General features: G+C 44.9%; 1 protein-coding gene across 3 annotated transcripts in view; it reads left to right on the plus strand.

The window, feature by feature from the left end:
* Positions 1-23,444, plus strand: part of GNAT2 (G protein subunit alpha transducin 2) — a 171,576-nt gene that overhangs the window by 77,944 nt on the left and 70,188 nt on the right. The gene's annotated exons all lie outside the window — the stretch shown is intronic.

Below are 23,444 nucleotides of genomic sequence, written 5' to 3' on the forward strand. Positions count from 1 at the left end.
TAAACGCTTCAATACCAGGCACTTTCGCCCCTTCCTGCCCAAGCCAATTTTTAGCTTTCAGCACTATCGCTCTTTGACTGACAATTACACGGTCATGCAACACTGTACCCAAACAAATTTTTTTATCATTTTGTTCCCACAAATAGAGCTTTCTTTTGGTGGTATTTGATCACCTCTGTGGTTTTTATTTTTTGGGCAACAAATAAAAAAACACCGAAAATTTAGAAAAAAAAAAAGCTTTTCTTTGTTTCTGTTCTAAAATTTTGTAAATAAGTTTTCTCCTTCACTGACAGGCATTGATGAGGCTGCACTGACGGGCACTAATAAGGCAGCACTGATGGGAACTGATGAGGTAGCACCAATGAGGTGGCACTGCTGGGCACTGATAGGCTGCACTGATGAGTACTTATGGGTGGCAATGATAGGTGGTATGGATGGGCACTGATAGGTGGCACTGCTGGGCATCACTGATGAGGAGACATCTGGCAGGCATTCATAGCGGGTGTCTTGCCGAGAAAGTTCCCCCGGCGGATAAGGACCCCCCTGTACTGTGCAGGCGCTGCTCTTGCGCAGTACGAATGACTAGGAGATGCCGAAAATAGCCGAAGCTGAAAAGCTTCAATCAGTTGTACACGGCGCCTGCACCCTGGGTCCAGGTTCAAGCCCCACCATCCAAGTGGACCTAGAGGGAGAATAAAAAAGGGCAGAGTAAAAGCGCAGCGAGGCCATGCCGGAAGCGTGGCGAGGGGCCCTCTTACAGGCGTCATGTACAGCTGATTTCTATTCTCTTTGGCTTCGGCTATTTCTGCCGGCTCCTACTGCGCAAGCGCTGCGCCTGCGCAGTAGAGTGGGGTCCTTATCCGCCTTGGGGAACTTTCTCGGCAGAACACGGGCACTAACTGGCACCATTTGTGGGCACTGATTGGCATCTTTTAGGGCACTGTTTGGCATCCCTGGTGGCCATACCTGCTCATCAATGTGTGGTGGGTGCCCTGGTGGTCCTGGCGGCATCCCTGGTGGTCCAGTGTGGGCATCCGCGGGGGGGGGGGCTGCACTGATAAACAATCAGCGCAGACCCCCCTGTCAGGAGAGCCGCTGATCGGCTCTCCTTTACTCGCATCTGTCAGACGCGAGTGAGGAAAAGCCGATAAACGGCTCTTCCTGTTTACACTGTTATCAGCCGTGATTGGACACGACTGATCACATGCTAAAGAGCCTCTGTCAGATGCTCTTTACTGAGATCAGTGTAGGGGTGTGTCAGACTGACACGCTTCACCACCGATCGCCGTGCTGTGTGCCCCCACAGGCGCGCACCATCAGTTATCCTGCTGGACATCATATGACGCCCAGTCAGGATAGCTGAACCACCGCCCGGTTGTCATTTAGCTATAGGCCGGCGGGAAGTGGTTAAACAACTCAAAATTAATATTATATATATATATATATATATATATATATATATATATATATATATACACACACACACACACAATATTTCACAAAAGTGAGTACACCCCTCACATATTTGTAAATATTTTATTATATCTTTTCATGTGACAACACTGAAGAAATGACACTTTGCTACAATGTAAAGTAGTGAGTGTACAGCTTGTATAACAGTGTAAATTTGCTGTCCCCTCAAAATAACTCAACACACAGCCATTAATGTCTAAACCACCTTCCGTTTGAGGATGCCCCACAGATGCTCAATAGGGTTTAGGTCTGGAGACATGCTTGGCCAGTCCATCACCTTTACCCTCAGCTTCTTTAGCAAGGCAGTGGTCGTCTTGGAGGTGTGTTTGGGGTCGTTATGTTGGAATACTGCCCTGCAGTCTCTGAAGGGAGGGAATCATGCTCTGTTTCAGTATGTCACAGTACATATTGGCATTCATGGTTCCCTCAATGAACTGTAGCTCCCCAGTGCCGGCAGCACTCAGGCAGCCCCAGACCATGATCATCATGCTTGACTGTAGGCAAGACACACGATCTTTGCTATGGTTGGTGCCACATTAGTGGTCTATTGTTTCATAATTACCTGGCAGGCTGTCAATAAGCAGATGTAGGCAGTCTGTGCACTTTTTTGTAATTAGGACCTCTGTGCTATTGGTACTATTTTATACCTGACAGGACATAGCAGAGGATCCCTCAGGATGGTTCTTTTATAATACTGAGGGCAGAATCACAGGCGGTGTGCTAAGTTGGAACAATTCAGGTCACCTTTTGGGCAGTGTGATGTTGTAAAGGTGCTACTGGCAATGAAAAGACTATATACAGTGCATCCAGAAAATATTCAGTGTTTCACTTTTTCTACATTTTGTTATGTTACAGTCCTATTACGAAATTAATTAAATGCATTGTTTTCCTCAAAATTCTACAGACAATACCCAATAATCACAACTTGAAAGAAGTTTATCTGAAATCTTTGCAAATTTATTATAAATAAAAAAACAAAAAAAAAAAATCACATGTACATAAGTATTCACAACATTTGCTCAATTCTTTGTTGAAGCACCTTTGGCACAAATTACAGCCTCAAGTTATTTTGAATGTGATGCTACAAGCTTGGCACACCTATTTTTGGGCAGTTTCTCCCATTCTTCTTTGCAGAAACTCCATCAGGTTGGATGGGGAGCATTGGTGCACAGCCATTTTCTGATCTCTCCAGAGATGTTCAATCGGGTTCAGGTCTGGGCTCTGGTGGGCCACTCAAGGACATTCACAGAGTTGTACCGTAGATAATCCTTTGTTATCTTATAGGGGAGTTGTTTTGTTCTTCTCCCCAGTCTGAGGTCCAGAGCGCTCTGGAGCAGGTTTTCATTAAAGCGGAGTTCCACCTGAAAAATAAAAATTAAAAGTCAGCAGCTACAAATACTGCAGCTGCTGACTTTTAATATAAGGACACTTACCTGTCCAGGGTGCCCGCAATGTCCTCACCCAACCTGTCTTTCGGCGCCAGCATCTTCAGTAAGGGAAGCAGGAAGTGAAGTGTTGCAGTTTCACAGCCTGGTTCCCTACTCCCTACTGCGCTAGTCACACTGCGCATTCTGAGAGGTCCCTGCTGTCTTTTGGGACCTGTGTGTCTCCCAGAAGACAGCGGGGGGGGGGGAAGAGGGGCTGGACATGGCGTAGATTGCTGCAGATACTGCAGCGATCTTTCGCCGGAAGTGGGAGCAAATACCTGGTTTAGACAGGTATCTGCTCCCCACTGAAAGGTGCCAAATGTGACATGGGGTGGGGAACCAGATCAGCGGAAGTTCCATTTATGGGTGGAACTCTGCTTTAAGCATGTCTCTGTACATTGCTGTATTTATCTTTACCTCAATTCTGACTATTCTCCCAGTTCCTCCCGCTAAAAAACATCTCCACAGCATGATGCTGTCACCACCATGATTCACTGTAGGGATAGTATTGGCCAGGAGATGAGTGGTGCCTGGTTTCCTCCAGACATGTTGCTTGCCATTCAGGTAAAAGAGTTCAATCTTTGTTTCATCAGAATAGAGAATTTTGTTTCTCATGGTCTGAGAATATTTTCTGGTGTCTTTTGGCAAACTCCAGAGGGGCTGTCATGTGCCTTTTTACTGAGAAGTGGCTTCCGCCTGGCCACTCTAATACATATTGGTGGAGTGCTGCAGAGATGTTTGTTCTGGAAGGTTCTCCTCTCTCCATAGAGAAATGCTGGAGCTCTGTCAGAGTGATCATCGGGTTCTTGGCCACCTCCCTGACTAAGTCCCTTCTCCCCCGATCACTCAGTTTGGCTGAGTGGCCCGCTCTAGGAAGAGTCCTGGTGGTTCCAAACTTCTTCCATTTATGGATGATGGAGGCCACTGTGCTCCTTGGGACCTTCAATGCTACAGAAATTTTTCTGCACCCTTCCCCAGATTTGCACCTTGATACAATCCTGTCTCGAAGGTCTACAGACAATTCCTTGGACTTCGTGTCTTGGTTTGTGCTCTGACTTGCAATGTTAACTGTGGGACCTTAGACAGGTGTGTGCCTTTCCAAATCATGTCCAATCAACTGAATTTATCACAGGTGGACTGTAGACTGTAGAAACATCTCAAGAATGATCAGTGGAAACAGGATGCACCTGAGCAGGCTGTGAATACTTATGTACATGTGATTTTTTTCATTTTTTTTATCTTTAATAAATTTGCAAAGATTTCAAACAAACTTCTTTTAAATTGTCATTATGGGGTATTGTTTGTAGAATTTTGAGGAAAATAATGAATTTAACCACTTCAGCCCCGGAAGGATTTACCCCCTTCCTGACCAGAGCACTTTTTACAATTTGGCACTGCGTCGCTTTAACTGCTAATTGCGCGGTCATGGAATGCTGTACCAAAACAAAATTTGCATCCTTTTCTTTCAAAAAATAGAGCTTTCTTTTGATGGTATTTGATCACCTCTGCGGTTTTTATTTTTAAACGGAAAAAGACCAAAAATTTTGAAAAAAAATGATATTTTCAAATTTTTGTTATAAAAAAAATCCAATAAACTCAATTTTAGTCATACATTTAGGCCAAAATGTATTCGGCCACATGTCCTTGGTAAAAAAAATGTCAATATGCGTATATTTATTGGTTTGCGCAAAAGTTATAGCGTCTACAAACTAGGGTACATTTTCTGGAATTTACACAGCTTTTAGTTTATGACTGCCTCATTTCTTGAGGTGCTAAAATGGCAGGGCAGTACAACCCCCCCCCCCCCCCCAAATGACCCCATTTTGGAAAGTAGACACCCCAAGGAAATTGCTGAGAGGCATGTTAAGCCCATTGAATATTAATTTTTTTTGTCCCAAGTGATTGAATAATGATAAAAAAATAAAAATAAAACATTTTTTACAAAAAGTTGTCACTAAATTATATATTTCTCAAACATCCAATGGGCATATGTGGAATTACACCCCAAAATACATTCTGCTGCTTCTCCTGAGTATGGGGATACCACATGTGTGGGTCTTTTTGGGGGCCTAGCTACATACGGGGCCCCGAAAACCAATCACTGCCTTCAGGATTTCTAAGGGCGTAAATTTTTTATTTCACTCCTCACTATCTATCACAGTTTCGTAGGCCATAAAATACCAAGATAGCACAAACCCCCCCCAAATTACCCAATTTTGGAAAGTAGACACCCCAAGCTATTTGCTGAGAGGCATGGTGAGTATTTTGCAGCTCTCATTTGTTTTCGAAAATAAAGAAAGACAAGAAAAATGTATTTTTTTTTCTTTTTTCAATTTTCAAAACTTTGTGACAAAAAGTGAGGTCTGCAAAATACTCGCCATACCTCTCAGCAAATAGCTTGGGGTGTCTAGTTTCCAAAATGGGGTCATTTGGGGGTTTTTATGCCATCTGGGCATTCCATGGCCTCTGAAACTTTGATAGGCAGTGAAGAGTGAAATCAAAAATTTACACCCTTAGAAAGTGCTTGGTTTTCGGAGTCCCGTACGCAGCTAGGCTCCCAAAAAGTCTCACACATGTGGTATCCCCGAACTCAGGAGAAGCAACAGAATGTATTTTGGGGTGTAATTTCACATATTCCCATGGCATGTTTGAGCAATATATCATTTAGTGACAACTTTGTGCAAAAAAAAAAAAAAATTGTCTTTTTCCCGCAACTTGTGTAACAATATAAATATTCCATGGACTCGACTTGCCTCTCAGCAAATAGCTTGGGGTGTCTACTTTCCAAAATGGGGTCATTTGGGGGGGGTTTGAACTGTCCTGGCATTTTATGCACAACATTTAGAAGCTTATGTCACACATCACCCACTCTTCTAGCCCTTTCTGACACTTTTTGTTACATGAAAAAATTATTTTTTTTGCAAGAAAATTACTTTGAACCCCCAAACATTATATATTTTTTTTAAAGCAAAGGCCCTACAGATTAAAATGGTGGGTGTTTCATTTTTTTCACACAGTATTTGCGCAGCGATTTTTCAAACGCATTTTTTGGGAAAAAAACACACTTTTTTAAATTTTAATGCACTAAAACACACTATATTTCCCAAATGTTTGATGAAATAAAAAAGATGATCTTCGGCCGAGTACATGGATACCAAACACGACATGCTTTAAAATTGCGCACAAACGTGCAGTGGCGACAAACTAAATACATTTTTAAAAGACTTTAAAAGCCTTTACAGGTTACCACTTTAGATTTACAGAGGAGATCAACTGCTAAAATTACTGCCCTCGATCTGACCTTCGCGGTGATACCTCACATGCATGGTGCAATTGCTGTTTACATTTGACGCCAGACCGACGCTTGCGTTCGCCTTTGCGCGAGAGCGGGGAGGACAGGGGTGCTTTTTTTTTTTTTTTTTTCTTCTTTCTTATTTTTTTTGCTTTTTTATCTTATTTTTAAACTGTTCCTTTCATTTTTTTTATTTTTTTTTAATTTTTTTTAGCATTTTTATTGTTATCTCAGGGAATGTAAATATCCCCTATGATAGCAACAGGTAGTGACAGGTACTCTTTTTTGAAAAAAATGGGGTCTATTAGACCCTAGATCTCTCCTCTGCCCTCAAAGCATCTGACCACACCAAGATCGGTGTGATAAAATGCTTTCCAAATTTCCCAATGGCGCTGTTTACATCCGGCGAAATCTAAGTCATAAAATGCTCATAGCTTCAAGTTACTTAGGCCATAGAGATGACTGAAGCCATTCTGGTCTCTGATCAGCTCTATGGTCAGCTGGCCGAATCAACGGCTGCATTGTCAGGTTCCCTGTTGGGACAGGAGAGCCAGAGAAAAACATGGAAGAAGGTGGGGGGGGCATTCCCTCCCACTGCTTGTAAAAGCAGTCTATAGGCTAATTAGCTGCTAGGATTGCTTTTACATGAAAGCCGACCGCTGGCTGAAAAGAATGATACCAAGATGATACCTAAACCTGCAGGCATTATTCTGGTATAACCACTTAAAATCCAGCAACATACCAGTACCTTGCTGGTACTTGTTGGGCATATATTGTAAACTTTTTTTTCATGCAGCCTGTGTATGCCCACCATTAGAATACCTCCCTTCATCCACCCACTTCTAATGATGGGCATATATGCACCGTTTATATATACCGAAGCATGGGGGCATCCTCCCGCAAAAGGTAGGAGCAAATCGCTCCTCCGCCCACTGCTGCCCCCACGCTTCGGCATATATGCTGAAGTATGTAACTGTGGTGGTGAAATCACCTCCGACAGCGCTGGAGTCACGGCTTTATGTATCGTGGGAGCAAACGCTGTTGCTGTCAAGATAAATAAATCTGCGCTGCAACTGAATGGTGTAGCTGCTAAGCAAATGATGGTTAACAATAAAACAAAGTAATATTACAGTATAACAGTAAGACTTACCATACCTGCAAAGCAAATACAAAAAAAATAGTAAAAAAAAAAACATTGAACGCAACCTGTGCCTAAAATATATATATGCCGAAGCATGGGGGCATTCTCCCGCTAAAGGTAGAAGCAAATCGCTCCTCCGCCCACTGCTGCCCCCACGCTTTGGCATATATGCTGAAGTATGTAACTGTAGTGGTGAAATCACCTCTGACAGCGCTGGAGTCACGGCTTTATGTATCGTGGGAGCAAACGCTGTTGCTGTCAAGACAAATAAATCCGCGCTGCAGCTGAATGGCGTACCTGAAAACAAAAAAATGGTTAACAATAAAACACAGTAAACTATAAAAAAATGACATACCTGAAAAGCAAACATGATAAAACATAACAACAATAAAACATTGCAGAATAGAATACAGTAAAAAAGAGCAGAACAATAGAGAGAGAATAGAGAGAGAGAGAACAATAAAACGACAACTATTTTTGTTTTTTTTATTTTATATTTTTTTTTGTGTATTTTTTTTTTATAACTGTAACTTTTATAACTGTAACCGGTTCCAGCTTTGCGTCTCTCAAAATGCGATGGCATCTTGGGAGACCCTGTGAAAGTGTGTCCTAGTCTGTGCAATGGTAGCGCTCAAAACATTTACCAATGCAAAGACCAGGATTGCCAGGACAGGAGGGACAATAATAGCGGGTGTCACGCCTATATCTGCGCTTTCTGCAGACACGACATTTTCTTTGGGGGGCTCGTTGGGTAGGGGTACTCGGGAGGACATAAGGAAAATGCCTCTCATGCAGCCGGCTTACTGCATTTGGTTGGGGAAGGTGAGGTGGAGCACCGTCTGGATACAGAAGGGCTCTGACGATCTCTTCCTGGAATTTAAGGAAGGATCCAGTCTGTCCTGAAGCTCTGTATAGCATATGAGCGTTCAGCAAAGTCAATTGAAATAAGTATACAGACACTTTTTTGTACCAGCGTCTGGCCTTACGGGCAACTAGGTACGGCGCCAATAGCTGGTCGTTGAAGTCCACCCCTCCCATATTTTGGTTATATTCGTGGACACAGAGGGGTTTCTCCACAACACCAGTTGCCGTAGTAATTTGGACCGTCGTGTCTGCATGAAGGGAGGTAAGAACGAAAACATTCTTATTGTCCCTCCAGCGAGCAAATTATTACACCACAAGCAGGCTCTCTCCCCCAGCCTAAGATGGGAATCTAAAAGCCGCTGGGGAAAGCCCCGGCGATTAGATCGCACGGTGCCACATGCTCCAATTTGATGATCAAAAAGGTGACTAAAAAGTGGCACGCTCGTGTAATAATTGTCCACATATAAATGGTACCCTTTTCCGAATAAGGGTGACACCAAGTCCCACACAATCTTGCCAGCGCTTCCTATGTAGTCAGGGCAGTTTGTCAGCTCTACGTGACTATCTTTGCCCTCGTAAACCATAAAACTACATGTATAGCCTGTGGCCCTGTCACAGAGCTTATACATCTTGACCCTGTATCTGGCACGCTTGCTGGGAAGGTACTGTTTGAATGACAAGTGGCCAGAAAATTTAATCAGGGATTCATCAACGCAGACAACTTGATGGGGAGTAAACAAGTCTGCAAAACGTTGGTTGAAGTGGTTTACATCGGGGCCGAATTTTGTAGAGCCGATCGTATTCAGGGTCTCCATGAGGACGACAGAGTTCATTGTTGTTGAAGTGCATGAACCTCAAAATCTGCTCGTATCGTGCCCTGGTCATGGAGGCAGAGAACACGGGCATATGGTGAATTGGGTCAGTGGACCACTATGACCGCAACTCACTCTTTTTAGTTATGCCAATGTTGAGGGAAAGGCCCAGAAAGAGCTTAAATTTAGAGACAGTAATTGGTTTCCAATCTCTGGCAAGGGAGGACTGGGGAATAGTGGCGATGTGTTGACCAGCGTATAAATTGCTTTGGTCCACAATAGATCTATAGAGATCTTCGGTGAAAAACAGTGAATAAAAATCAAGTGGCGTAAAATCAACTGTTTCCATCTGAATTCCGGGTTGGCCAGTGAATGGGGGAAGTACGGGTGCTGCAGAAGTGGTGGGTTCCCAATTAGGAATGGCGAATGCAGCAGGAAGGGCACTATGGGCACGACGGGCCTGTGTTCGTCTTCTTGGTGGCAGCGGGATACTACTTGTGCTTGCCACCTCACCAGCTTGAACTGCACTTATGGGACTCGCCACGTCACCACGTGATACTGCAGTGCTGGATGTACGACTGGGGTGTACTAGGCCACTGGTGCTTGCCAGTTCACCAGAAGGAATAGCGGCGCTAGTACTGCTCTGCTCCATACGAGAGCCCTGCGGTTCTTGCACATCAAGGACAGATGAAGAAGTTTGGGGTCTGGTACGCCTGACCTTGGCAAGGACCACAACTCCGTGGTCAGAGCTATCTGTCGTGGAGCCGCTGTCGTCTACAGGATTGTATTCTGAGCCTGAATCTGACAGATGAGTGACTTCCTCTTCACTATCTGTCATGCTCAGAAACGTGTAGGCCTCTTCACTAGTGTACCTTTGATATGCCATTTTGGGCTCTAAATTTAGTGGTACACTAGTGAGACTCACAGGTAAAAAAAAGCTCCTGACTGTTAGCGACTGTATCAAAACGCTACCAAAAAACTGTTAGCGATTGCAGGGATCAGGCCTGACTCTGCGAACGCTGCAGTTATGTGTGCTTAGTGTTTTGTAAGTGTCAGTGATCGATCGATACTGCACTTGGGTGGGCTGGGCTGGGGGCAAAACACAGGTGCCAGCAGGTATCTGGGCTGATCCAGCTAACACTGCGTTTTTGGGAACCCTAAACTGCTGGGGACGCTAGTATAGATCTGATCGGATCAGATATTGATCCGTTCAGATACTATACCACTAAGGGAGGTGTACGGTGCGTGCGTGGGTGTTAGCGGTACTGGCACTAACCTGACGCTGCCTGGGGCGACGCAGACCTTATCTGACCATAAAACCTAACTTATATCACCGCCGGGCGATTAGGGGGTTAAACCTTTATTAGGTAATAAACGGCGGGTGCCCTGAAACTATAAAAAACAAACTAACTAACCAGCGTCATCCATAACAGTTATACGGTGATCACTGGTGAAAGGGTTAACTATGGGTCAATCAGGGGGTTAAAACCTTTATTAGGTAGTATATGGGGGTCCCTGTCGCTATAAAACAGTGACGGCGAACTTATATACTTACCTCCCTAACTAGCGTCACCTGTGTCACTAATACAGCGATCAGAAAAACGATTGCTTAGTGACACTGGCGACGGGGGGTGATCACGGGGTTAAAACTTTATTAGGGGGGGTTAGGGGGGTACCCTAGACCTAAAGGGGGCTAACCCTAACTGCCCTACCACTTATAACTGTCACAAACTGACACCAATGCAATAATCAGAAAAAAAAAAAACTGCTTTTGGTGTCACTGTGACAGGGGGTACAGGGGGGTGATCAGGGGGTTAATGGGGGGTGAAAAGTGTGCCTGCGTGTTCTACTGGAAGTGTAGTGTTGGTGCAAACTTACTTGATGTCCTCTCTCCTCGGCGCTGGAATGAAAAGACCGGCTCGAGGAGAGATGACATCACTGTTTACATTACAGAAGCCGAGGAAGCATTTCATTCGCCAGGAGCGATCGCGAGGGGGGAGCCACGAATGAGTGGCCTCCCCCTCACCTCTGATCGCCCCTGGCGATAATCCGACCGCCGCAGGCACCGGGGGGGTCCGATCGGACCTCCCGCCCGCGGGCAGGCAAGGACGTACAGGTAAGTCCTTATGCCTGCCTGTGCCATTGTGCCGCCGCACATCATCGACACATCATCGATGGTCGGCAAGTGGTTAATCCATTTTGGAATAAGGCTGTAACATAACAAAATGTGGAAAAAGTGAAGCGCTGCGAATACTTTCCAGATACACTGTTCTCTATGTAGGATTTTGTACCGGGTCTCGCTCCAGAGGTAATTTGTGTTGACCTTTCTTACTTTGTTGTACTGTCCAACAGGTTCTCCAGGTTCTCCACAAGGTCAATGTTGGGAAAGTTTTTGCACCTGTTTTCCAAATTGGCGTTTGCTACTGATTTTGTGAACTAGTTGCTTAGTGACTAATAATAATGGCAAAAGTGCAATTACGAAGCAAGAAAGATTGATTTAAAAGATAAATTCACTTTTAAGAAAAAAAATAATAAATACACATTTTTTTTTTTTGCAGGTATAAAAATGTGCATTTATTATTTCTTTTTTTTGGAGCCTGTAAAGCATTGCAACGGAGATCAGCAGGTCGCTGGTGCCATGCCTGTCTCCAGGAGATCTGCCAATGTATCTGTGTGCCCATAAATTATGGCAGCTAGCTGGGGGGGGGGGGGGTTGGGGTGAACATCCCCGCCAGCTGTCAGATTGGGGAATCGGGGAGGCGTGGGGGTGTATTCCAAAGGCTGTCAGATTGGGTGTAAATGTAATCGGCTTTCTGAATATGGGTGTAACATGTTACAAAAGGTGAACATATCCTTTTTCTTTTTTCACAAACATTTCATATTTTTGATATGGGGTCTGTGGTACCATGTACTTGTGTTAACAAAATATCCTGTTCTGTTTGTGTTGCTCCAGACCATGCTATGCATAGAACCAAATCAATTTCAGCATGGTCAGTTTTCTGCTGGCACTGCCTGTCCTCCAATGGTCAGACTTGTGCTCACACGTGGGTTTACTGATGATGCTATAGCCTAGCCAGGTAAGACATCTGTAAAAGTTATCCTTGCACTTGAAACACATGGGGGGGGGGATTTACTAAAATTGGTGCACACAGAATCTGGTGCAACTGTACATAGTAACCAATCGGCTTCTAACTTGAACTTGTTTAATTAAAGTGATACTAAAAACACACTGTTTAATTTACATTGCCCCTTCTATTTCTGTATGTGGACCATGGTACTGTAATTATTTTAATTAAAAAAAATCTAAGTACCTTTTTCCTAATCAACATACAGCTGTCACATGACCTAGATCTTTCCCAGCCTGTCCGCAGGGAAACATTAGCAGGTGGAGCCTCTAGTCCTCTGCTGCTGTTTACATGTTCAAAATAAATGAAAATAACAGCCTTTGGAATACAGACTAAAAATAAATAATTAATATCAATAAACTGTTTAAAATTGTCATCCAAATTTAGATTTGAAATCAAGTCTTTATGATTTTTTGGCAATAACATGGTGCGGGCAGATTTCTGCCAATCACAAGGTGTGTCATGCCCCTAAAGCCTGTGTCTTAGAATAAGAGGGAGGTGAAGCCTCCATTAATCTACATGTACTGTAATATCTTGCCCCCATTGTGTTTAGCTGCTTAGTGGGTATGGAGGAGGGAGCGAGTAGGCTGTCATTTACCACCATGAATACACTGATCTGTGTGACTCTATAGTCCAGTCTCAAACTGGCGGCCCTCCAGCTGTTGCAAAACTACAAGTCCCATCATACAGGGGCAGACTGACCATTGAGCCACTCGGGCACTGCCCGAGGGCCCTGGGCCACTAGGGGGCCCCATCAGGGTTGCCAGCCTCAGTAAAACCAGGGACAGTATGTATAAATCTGTGTTTTTTTTTACATCTGTCTGTGTATACTGTGTGTACATGTATGTGTATACTGTGTGATTGTATACTGTGTGGCCCCATAATCTCTGATTGCCTGGAGGCCCCATAATCTCCTATTGCCCGGTGGCCCCATGAGTTATCAGTCCGCCCCTGCCATCATGCCTCTGTCTGTGGGAGTCATGAATGTAACTGTCAGCCTTGCGGGACTTGTAGCTTTTGTTACTTGTAGACTGCTGCTATAGTCTCATGGGTTGCTCAGATGTGATAGGGAGGAAATGCATAGCATAGCAACTCACTGAAAACTGAACATGTGCAGAGTTGCCACTACAGCTGCAAAATCCCCAGCTGAATTGGGGACATGAACAGAAGGTAGAGATAGAAAGCAGCAGGATCAACCAGGTTTTTTGCAGAATACAGAAAATTAATCTCATAGTGACTGAATGAGTATGGGCAACATACAGTATCTCACAAACGTGAGTACACCCCTTTACATTTTTGTAAATATTTTATTATATCTTTTCATGTGACAAGAAGAAGAAATAAATGACCCTTTGCTACAATGTAGAGCTACACGATGAATCATCAAGAATCGTTATCGCGATCTTGACTAAAAAGTGTTTCCAGATTCTTTCTATACAAAGAATTCTCTCTGCTCTTCTGAAGCCACAGCCCTCAAAAGAAAGGAAGAGAAAAACTGAGCAGTCTGTCAAGAATCAAAACATTCTTTATCAGTTGAACTTAACTAGAAACATTGTAACAATTTCTCAATGGAAAAGACTTTGTGTGTAAATGAAAAAAGTTTAACCACTTAAACACTAAACCTTTTTCTGACATTTGTTGGTTTCAAGTTAAAATCATTTTTTTTTTTGCTAGAAAATTACTTAGAACCCCCAAACATTATATATGTATATTTTTTAGTAGACACCATAGAGAATAAAATGGTGGTTGTTGCAATATTTTATGTCACACTGTATTTGCGCAGCGGTCTTTCAAATGCAATTTTTTTGGAAAAAATTACTTTGATGAATTAAAAACAAAAACTAACCAGTAAGGTTATCCCATTTTTTTGTATAATGTGAAAGATTTTACATTACGAGAATTGTGAGAGAATCCTGATCTTTTTTTCTAAGCAAAAAAATTGCGATTCTCATTTTGGCCAGAATCGTGCAGCTCCACTTCAATGTAAAGTAGTGAGTGTACAGCGTGTATAAGCCCCAGTTCACACAGGGGCAGCACAACTTGCAGCGTGACTCTGTAAGGCGACCTGCACACGACTACGGCGGCTTGCAAAATGACCTCTGTATAGAAGTCAATGCAATTCATCCTGAAGTCGCCCCAAAGTAGTACAGGAACCTTTTTCTAAGTCGGAGCGACTTGAGTCGTTCCTATTAGAATGGTTCCATAGTACAGAATGGAACGCAACTTGTCAGGCGGCTAAGTCGCCTGACAAGTCGCCCCTGTGTGAACCGGGGCTAACAGTTTAAATTTTCTGTCCCCTCAAAATAACTCAACGCACAGCCATTAATGTCTAAACTGCTGGCAACAAAAGTGAGTACACCCCTAAGTGAAAATGTAGAAATTGGGCACAATTAGCCATTTTCCCTCCCCGGTGTCATGTGACTCGCTAGTGTTACAAGGTCTCAGGTGTGAATGGGGAGCAGGTGTGTTAAATTTGGTGTTATCACTCTCACTCTCTCATACTGGTCACTGGAAGTTCAACATGGCACCTCATGGCAAAGAACTCTGAGGAACGGAAAAATAGGATTTTTATAACAGCTTACCTGTAAAAATCCTTTTCTTGGAGTATATCATTGGACACAGACCCTAATAATAACTTAATGGATATATAGGCACCTTCAGGTGATGGACACTGGTATACCCAATACAGGGAGTTCACTCCCTATATAACCCCTCCTTCTTCCTGGAGTACCTCAGTTTTTGTAGCAAAGCAAAATATCTAAACCCCAAAAAGAGGGGCGGGACCTGTCTGTCCCATGATGTACTCCAAGAAAAGGATTTTACAGGTAAGCTGTTATAAAAATCATATTTTCTTTATCGTACATCATGGGACACAGAGCCTAAGTAATAACTTAATGGGACGTCCCATAGCAATGCTTTTTGAGGGGAGGGAGAGACAACCCATAGGGCACCCCCAGACTTGAGGACTGCTGCCATGCAGCACACTGCGCCCCTCACACCTCCTTACATCCACCTGATAAAATTTGGTGAATGTATGTACTGAAGACCAAGTTGTGGCCTTGCAGATCTGAGCCATGGAGGCCTGGTGACGCACTGCCCAAGAAGCACTATCCGACCTGGTAGAGTGTGCTGTGACTTGAAAAGGAGGAATCTTTCCCCTTAAATCATAAGTCTGAATTATAACTTGCCGAATCCACTTAGCGACAGTGGATTTTGACACTGCCTGTTCTTTCTTATGACCCTCTGGCAGAATAAATAAGATATCAGTATTTTGAGTCTGAGCAGTTGTCTTTAAATAGATTTTCACTGCTCTCCCCACATCAGGACAATGTAGTGACTTTTCTTCCCTGGAACATGGTTTTGGAAAAAACGATGACAGGACAATACCTTGGTTCAGGTGAAAACCTGAGACCACTTTTGGCAAAAAATCTGGACGAGGGCGTATGAATAATCAAGTATGGCTCTTTACAAGAAAGAGCAGCCAATTTCGAAACCCTCCTTGCTGAGGTTATAGATCCAAAGAACACGCTTCCTTGTCAGAAGGACTAAGGGAATATGCTGTGTCGGTTCAAATGGCTGTTTTTGTAACACTGACAAAACTAAGTTCAAGTCCCAAGGGCTCAAAGGTGATTTAACTGGCGGATTAATCCGCATCACCCCTTGCATAAAACCCCGGACTAAAGAATGCATAGCAAGCGGTCTTTGAAATAAGATCGACAAGGCTGAGACTTGGCCCTTAATAGTACTTAAGGCCAACTTCATCTATACCCCTAATTGTAGAAAGGCAAGAATTCTGCCTATGATATATCTCCGAGGGTGCCAACCCTTGGATTCACACCAGGAAACATAAGCCCTCCAGACTCTGTAATATATAGTACCGGAAGCTGGCTTCCTTGCATTAATTAAGGTGGAGATAACTGATCCAGGAAAGCCCACGTTTCTTTAGAATGTGGGTTTCAATAGCCAAGCCGTTAAATTTAGCGTTAGTAAAGTAGGATGAAATATCGGCCCCTGTGAGAGCAGGTCTGGCCTTAGTGGAAGGGACCATGGATCCTCCACTGCCATCTTTACGATTTCTGCATACCATGACCTTCTGGGCCATGCTGGTGCTACCAGAATTACCGGCTTTCTTTCCAGCATGATCCTGCAAAGAAATCGTGCCAGCAATGAATAGGGGGGAATGCATAGATCAGTGAGAACTGATCCCACGGGGTCACCAACGCATCTGTTCAGCATGCGAGTGGATCCCTTGAGAAACAAAAAGGAGGGGGTCTCCGGCGCTCCGCAGCATGTGATGTCTAAGGTAAATAGTACAATGGTAGCTATAATAGTACATTAACATAAGGCAGGTAAATTCTAGAATGAGAAGGCAGCCATCCTCAGAGGGTGTCCATTACCTCTGTTGATAATCAATGTTGAAAAAAAGGAGGGGTGTGGAGGCGCCAACTGTGGTAGCTTGTTTATGCAAAAATGAAAGTTAGTGTAACAATTACACTTACTGGTTCGCAGGGTGGAGGTGTTTCTTTGAGATGGGAAGTGTCCTGGGATGTGCTGTTATCTTGTTTCCGGCTCGGATTTCATTCCTTCAGGCGTCTGGGTGTGGAGTCTGTAAACAGGCTGAACCGCTGCATCCAGTGCATGGAAAGCTCCACGCTGACCACTCTGGAGCGCGGAAGCGGAAATGACATCACTGATGCACGGCAAATGTCCAGGCTGGAGTTGGGGATAGTACAGGCTACGCGCTCGGGCTCACAGCTCCTTCTACTGGCCTAGACGTTTGCCGTGCATCAGTGACGTCATTTCCGCTTCCGCGCTCAAGAGTGGTCAGCGTGGAGCTTTCCATGCATTGGATGCAGCAGTTCAGCCTGTTTACAGACTCCACACCCAGACGCCTGAAGGAATGAAATCCGAGCCGGAAACAAGATAACAGCACATCCCAGGACACTTCCCATCTCAAAGAAACACCTCCACCCTGCGAACCAGTGAGTGGATCCCTTGTCCTGGACACAAAGTTGACTAACTTCATGTTGAATCTGGACGCTAGAAGATCTACGTCCCGAGTCCCCCATCTTTGGCAAACAGCCCAAAAAATGTTGGGGTGAAGAGACCATTCCCCCGGGAATAACTGCTGGCAGACTCAAGTAGTCCGCCTGCTAATTCTCTACTCCCGGAATGAAGACTGCTGATAGGCACGGAACATTCCTTTCTGCCCAAGTTAGAATATGGTTCACCTCTGTCTGCGCTGTAAGAGTGCTCCCTTGGTGATTGATATAGGCCACAGCTATGGCATTGTTGGATTGGATCCTGACAGGACAATCCCTTAACCTGAAAGTCCAGGCCTTCAGAGCCAGACTCAATGCCCGAATCTCAAGGATGTTGATGGGCAAGGCTCTTTCGGTTCTTGACCACTGTCCATGGACAGTTGTCTTCTCTACTACTGCTCCCCAGCCTGAAAGGCTGGCATCTGTCGTTACCACTTTCCAGATAACTGGTCTGAAGGATTTTCCTTTCAGCAGATTCTGGGTTAGTAACCACCAACTGAGGCTTTGGGAAACCCTTGGGGGCAGCCGCATTGGAAAATACAAAGCTTGGATCGTTTTGTTTCAAGCAGACAGGATACTGTTTTGCAACAGTCTCGAATGGAACTGGGCATAGGGAACTGCTTCGAACGAAGCCACCATCTTTCCTAACAACCTCATGCAAAGGCGAATAGAGGGGATCTCCTTTCGACCTGACCATCCGCACCAGCTCTTCATATGGAGTTGATTTTTGCCAGAGGCAAGAACACATTTTTTTGGGCTGTGTCTATGATCAGGCCCAAATACTCCAGCTTTTTTAGCGGTTTTAAGGAAGACTTCTCTAGGTTGAGAATCCAACCCAGACTTTCCAGGTAACTGGTTGTAATGCGTACACTTTGCTCCAAGCAAGCCGCCGACTGGTCTATTAGCAAAAGATCATCTAGGTATGCCAAGACTGTTATGCCCTGTGCTCTTAACCTGGATAGAGGTGGGGCCAGCACTTTTGTGAACACCTGGGGTCCTGTAGCTAGCCCGAAGGGCAAGGCTACAAACTGAAAGTGCTGCTGTTCTACTTCGAATCGCAGAAACCTTTGGTGAGCAGGAAATATAGGGACATGCAGATATGCATCCCTGATGTCGATGGACGCCAGAAGTTCTCTTCCTTGTAGGATAGAAACTACTGACCTGATCGACTCCATGTGAAAGGAGCAGATTTTCAGGAACTGATTTAGATTCTTTAGATCTAGAATGGGTCTGACATCTCCATTTGGTTTTGGTACCGTAAAAAGGTTTGAATAAAACCCCAAACCTTGCTCTTCTGTGGGGATCTGTATGATCACCCCCTGAGCCAGTAATCGGTCTAATGCTTGAAACAGAGATTGCCTTTTACCTGAATCTTTGGGAACGTTTGATATCAGAAAATGAGACGTGGAAACTCCCAAAATTCTAGTTTGTATCCTAGAGACACTGTGGAGATGAGCCATCTGTCCTGAATTTCCTCTTGCCAGACTTCTGAGTATTGCAGAAGTCTTCCCCCCACTCTGGAGGGGGGGGGGGGGGGGGCGCCTCTTCATAATGAGGCTTTAGTATTCTGCTTTTCAGATTTCCGGCCTCAGGTCTTCTTTTGTGCCTGGGGCTGACCCTGAGGTTTTCCTCTAGAGTCTGACGGCGGATGCCGTCACCACTGCCTAGAGGCGGATGCCCCTGGGGCAGGAGAAAAAGTCAGTTTAAATGAAGGACATTTATACTTTCTTTTGACTGGTAAAAGAGTACTCTTCCCAATAGAAATCGTTTGGATGTATTTATCCAAATCATCCCCAAATAGTCGATCCCCATGAAAAGAGAAACTAGTCAGAAGCCGTGCTTCGGCTGACCAATTTTTTAACCAAAAGATCCTATGCATGTGCACTAGCACAAGGCGGGACGACTGGTGAATAGAGTCTTTCATAGCGTCTATGGCAAAACATAATGCCTTTGCTAGTTCGGCCAACTCACGGGCCTGTTGTGCAGGGACCTCCTTAAGGGCCTCTCTGAACTGGTCCTTTAGGGACTGACAGATGCCTATTGCAGTGACTGCAGCAGGGCCGTCTTGAATATTGACTGGACCCTGGGCAAACATTTTCTTGGGCCCCCTCTTTCATGCAAGTTTGCTCTCCACATGCTTTGAGACATACAATAAATAGCAGCTAGACTCAAAATCAGTGTACAGAATCAGATCAGGCAGCGATTGTGATTGGTTGCAAGAGGTTACAGTGTATCATTACCGCCCAATGACTGGCTGCTAGAGGTTACAGCACACATTATGGCTCACTGTTATTTTCTAGAGGTTACTAAACAACTATACCACTCAATAATTGGTTGTTAGAGGTTACTGCATATTATTACTGCTCACTGATTGTTTGCTAAATGTTACAGCACATCATCTCCTCACTGCCTGCCTGCGTGTTCACATGCATCTAAATTCAGGGTGCTGTGGTACCATATTATTTTGAAGACAGGTTCCACCTCCAATTTGCTTACTTTTGCAGAACAGGCTGATGTTAGGCTTAATGACCACAGCTGTATGCAGGACTTTCAAGAATGCTCCTTTTACCTGCCCAGTGGGTAGCATTCAGCAGAAGTGATGGTGGATGTGACCTCAGAGGGACATGATTTACATATGAATGCTGCCTCTATCAATGCCGCGGTCCACAACTATTTACATATTATTGCCACCACTATTTACATATCAATTCAGGTTATTTACATGTAAACACAGGGTCTGCAGGTGAGTCATCTGAACATGGCAATAGGGCAGAGCTGGGCAGCAGCAACAGAAGTTTACACTGAGATATTGGGACACAGCATGAATTTAAACTGGGATAGCTGGCAAATATTAGGCAGATGCTTTGGGCCCCACTACAATGATGGGGCCCAGGGCAGCTGCTCCTTTTGCCCTGCCTTAAAAACAGTCCTGGACTGCAGGCTGAGTAATGGCCCCTGCCAAGGAAAAAGAGGATTTTAACAGGAATTCTAACTTTTTATCTGTTGGATCTTTAAGCATTTGCGCATCGTCTACTGGACAAGTTAAACTTTTATTCACACTGGAAATCGCAGCGTCAACTGCTGGTACATTCCATCTTTTGGTGAATTTCTCCTCCATGGGATAGAGAACTGCAAATCTCTTTGAAGGGAGAAAATGCTTATCCGGGTGATCCCATGCAGAATAAATAAGCTTTTCTAGTAATGCATGGACCGGAAACACATGAAAAGGTTGTAAAAGTTTTAAAGAACCCAAGGAAGAAACCGAACTTTCAGTTGACTCTGTTAGGGGTAGCATGAAAGTGGAACGAACCATCCGTAAGAGTACCAGCAATTTCTCAGATTGTGAGGCTGAAAAAGGTTCAACTGTTGTTTCCTCCGCAGAGTAATAATCAGCTTGTTTTTCCTCGTGATCGCCTGAGGGTAATACCTCATCCTGTACCCACTGTTCCCTTGGTAAAGGGTTTGAGGTGGGGGAGGGGATCTAGCATGCATCCTATCCATTTGGATGGAGGATGCAATTAAAGCCGCTAATCTTCCTTCTAGGCCCTGCAGGGCAGAGGAAAATGCATCTTCAGTCAGGTATACAGGGGCTGAAGTGTGAGAAGCAGTTACACCACCAATTGGTTCTAATGACTCACCCTGGCTTGCCATATCTGGTATCTCCAGAGAGGATGACAGTGTGGAGGCATGACTGGAGTTCCCAGCACCTGGGGGTGGAATTTTTGGTACCTTTGTGGTAACTCTGGAAGCCATAGTGCTAAGCACAAAAGCAGAGGCACTTTAAGAAAATGTACTATTTGATCAGCTTTTGGTGCTGAGTAACAATGTAGTTCCTGTACTGGAAATGCCTGTATACATCCCTTACGTGCCCCAGCGCTCCTATGTCCTGTGTGTCAGACTTTCTCTCTTCGGTTGCTCTGATAGAGATCTTCTGATAATGAGTGTCTGTTTTTAAAAGCCTCAGGTGTGAGCCTGATTGACGTCCTCAGCCTGTGCTCCACGTGGATGCTACATCCCGCACACGGCGCTGCCTGCTTTCAGCCACGTCCCTTTATCCAATACCCACCCCCCTCCTTGTTTCAAGAATGAACACTAGTCCGCGCGCGGATGGCATTCGGGTCTGCAAATGCAGACCCTATGAGGAGGAGGCTGCAATCGCCATCTGGCACTCTTGCCAGAGTTCTGTACACACTGCCCTGTACAAGGGCTGGGGCGCAACATGGGCTTATATAAAAGGCAGGTTTGACATAGCAAATGTAATACCCATAGGGAAGCCAGGAGGGGAGGGGGGAGTTTTATCAGCAGTAGTAGGTTTGGCTCCTAGTAGAATTTCCAAGACAATGTAGTGACTTGTTTTAGCAGGTGCCGTTATACATGACAATATGTTTTTTAAGAACTGCTGCTGTACCCCCAGCCCCTTAGTTCCCTCCAGGACAGGAACACGCCATTTGTTCAATTAAGAACCCCCCCTTGGCTGCTGGGACACACACGCTGTTATAGCTGGACACAGAGCTGCTGAGAAGCAACGTATCAAGGTATGTGTATTTTATATATATATATTTATGTATGTGGATACTGCTGTAACAGGCAGATCCAAACTTCACCCATCACGGTGGCATGCGTTAGTAAACCTTCAAAGACTGGGTCCCTATTATAGGGGTTCCACTCCTTTGGACCTGTATAGCACCCCTCAGGAGTCACTTTAGGTAATGTAGCAAGACCAAAAAGAGTCCTGAGTCCTGGGGTCCAGCCTTCAAAGAGAGGCATTACAGGCAAAACCTTGTTCTTCTATGCAAGGCCCGTGTACCATCATTTGGCCTCAGTGGCTTGGATGGATCCGGTCTGTGGAGGTTATTTAAATCCAGCATGGATCCCTCCAGTGGAGCTCCTCAGAGCACATCTTCACTCATGACCAACACCTTAGACACTGGCGAAAAAACTGAGGTACTCCTGGAAGGAGGAGGGGTTATATAGGGGAGTGAACTTCCTGTATTGGGTATACCAGTGTATATCACCTGAAGGTGCCTATATACCCATTAAGTTATTACTTAGGCTCTGTGTCCCATGATGTATGACAAAGAAAAAAGAATTGCTGCTCTACATCAAGATGGCCTAGGCTATAAGAAGATTGCCAAGACCCTGAAACTAAGCTGCAGCACTGTGGCCATGACCATAAAGTGGTTTAACAGGCCAGGTTCCAATCAGAACAGGCCTCATCATGGTTAACCAAAGAGGATGAGTGCACATGCTCAGCATCATATCCAGTGGTTGTCTTTGGGAAATAGACGTATTAGTGCTGCCAGCATTGCTGCAGAGGTTGAAGGGGTGGGGGGTCAGCCTGTCAGTGCACAGACTATACGCCGCACACTGCATTAAATTGATTTGCATGGCTGTCATCCCAGAAGTAAGCCTCTTCTAAAGATGATGCGCAAGAAACCCGCAAACAGGTTGCTGAAGACAAGCATACTAAGGACATTGATTACTGGAACCACGTCCTGTGGTCTGATGAGACCAAGATAAACTTATTTGGTTCAGATGGTGTCAAGCATGTCTGGTGGCAACCAGGTGAGAAGTACAAAGACAAATGTGTCTTGCCTACAGTCAAGCATGATGGTGGGAGTGTCATGGTCTGGGGCTGTATGAGTACTGCCGGCACTTGGGAGCTACAGTTCACTGAGGGAACCAGGAATGCCAACATGTACTGTGACAAACTGAAGCAGAGCATAACCCCCTCCTTTCGGAGACTGGGCCGCAGGGCAGTATTCCAACATAAGGACCCCAAACACACCTCCAAGACGACCACTGTGTCATAGTTATTCAGTAATCTTTCTCTGTCAGCTTACCTTCTCCTCATGTGTTCAGACTAAGAGGCCAGCCACTCATACCTGGCTGGTTTTATAACCTCTCCTCTAAGCATGGCCCCACCCCAGGCCCTATCAGGGAACCCTATATTAACCTGTGGACTGCAAGCCAGCAGGGCTGATCAACCTTTGTGTGTTTTGGCTTCCTGTTCCTGCCTGTCGTGTGCTCTACGTTTGTTTCTGTTACCGACCTTGGCGTGTTCTCAACTATTCCTGTCTGCTCGTGACCCTGACCTTTGGCGTGTCCCCGACTATCCCTGTTTGCCTGTGACCCTGAACCTTGGCGTGAACTCTGTTGTCCTTGTCTGCTTGTGGCCCTGACCTTGGCTTATTCCCTTACTATCCCTATCCTCCTGTTGCCTACTGTGGGTATGAGCTGGGGGACCCTGGGGGTCGCGACCTGGAGC

The sequence above is a fragment of the Aquarana catesbeiana genome, linkage group LG02, assembly GCF_042186555.1.
Source record: "Aquarana catesbeiana isolate 2022-GZ linkage group LG02, ASM4218655v1, whole genome shotgun sequence".
NCBI classification, from domain to species: domain Eukaryota; kingdom Metazoa; phylum Chordata; class Amphibia; order Anura; family Ranidae; genus Aquarana; species Aquarana catesbeiana.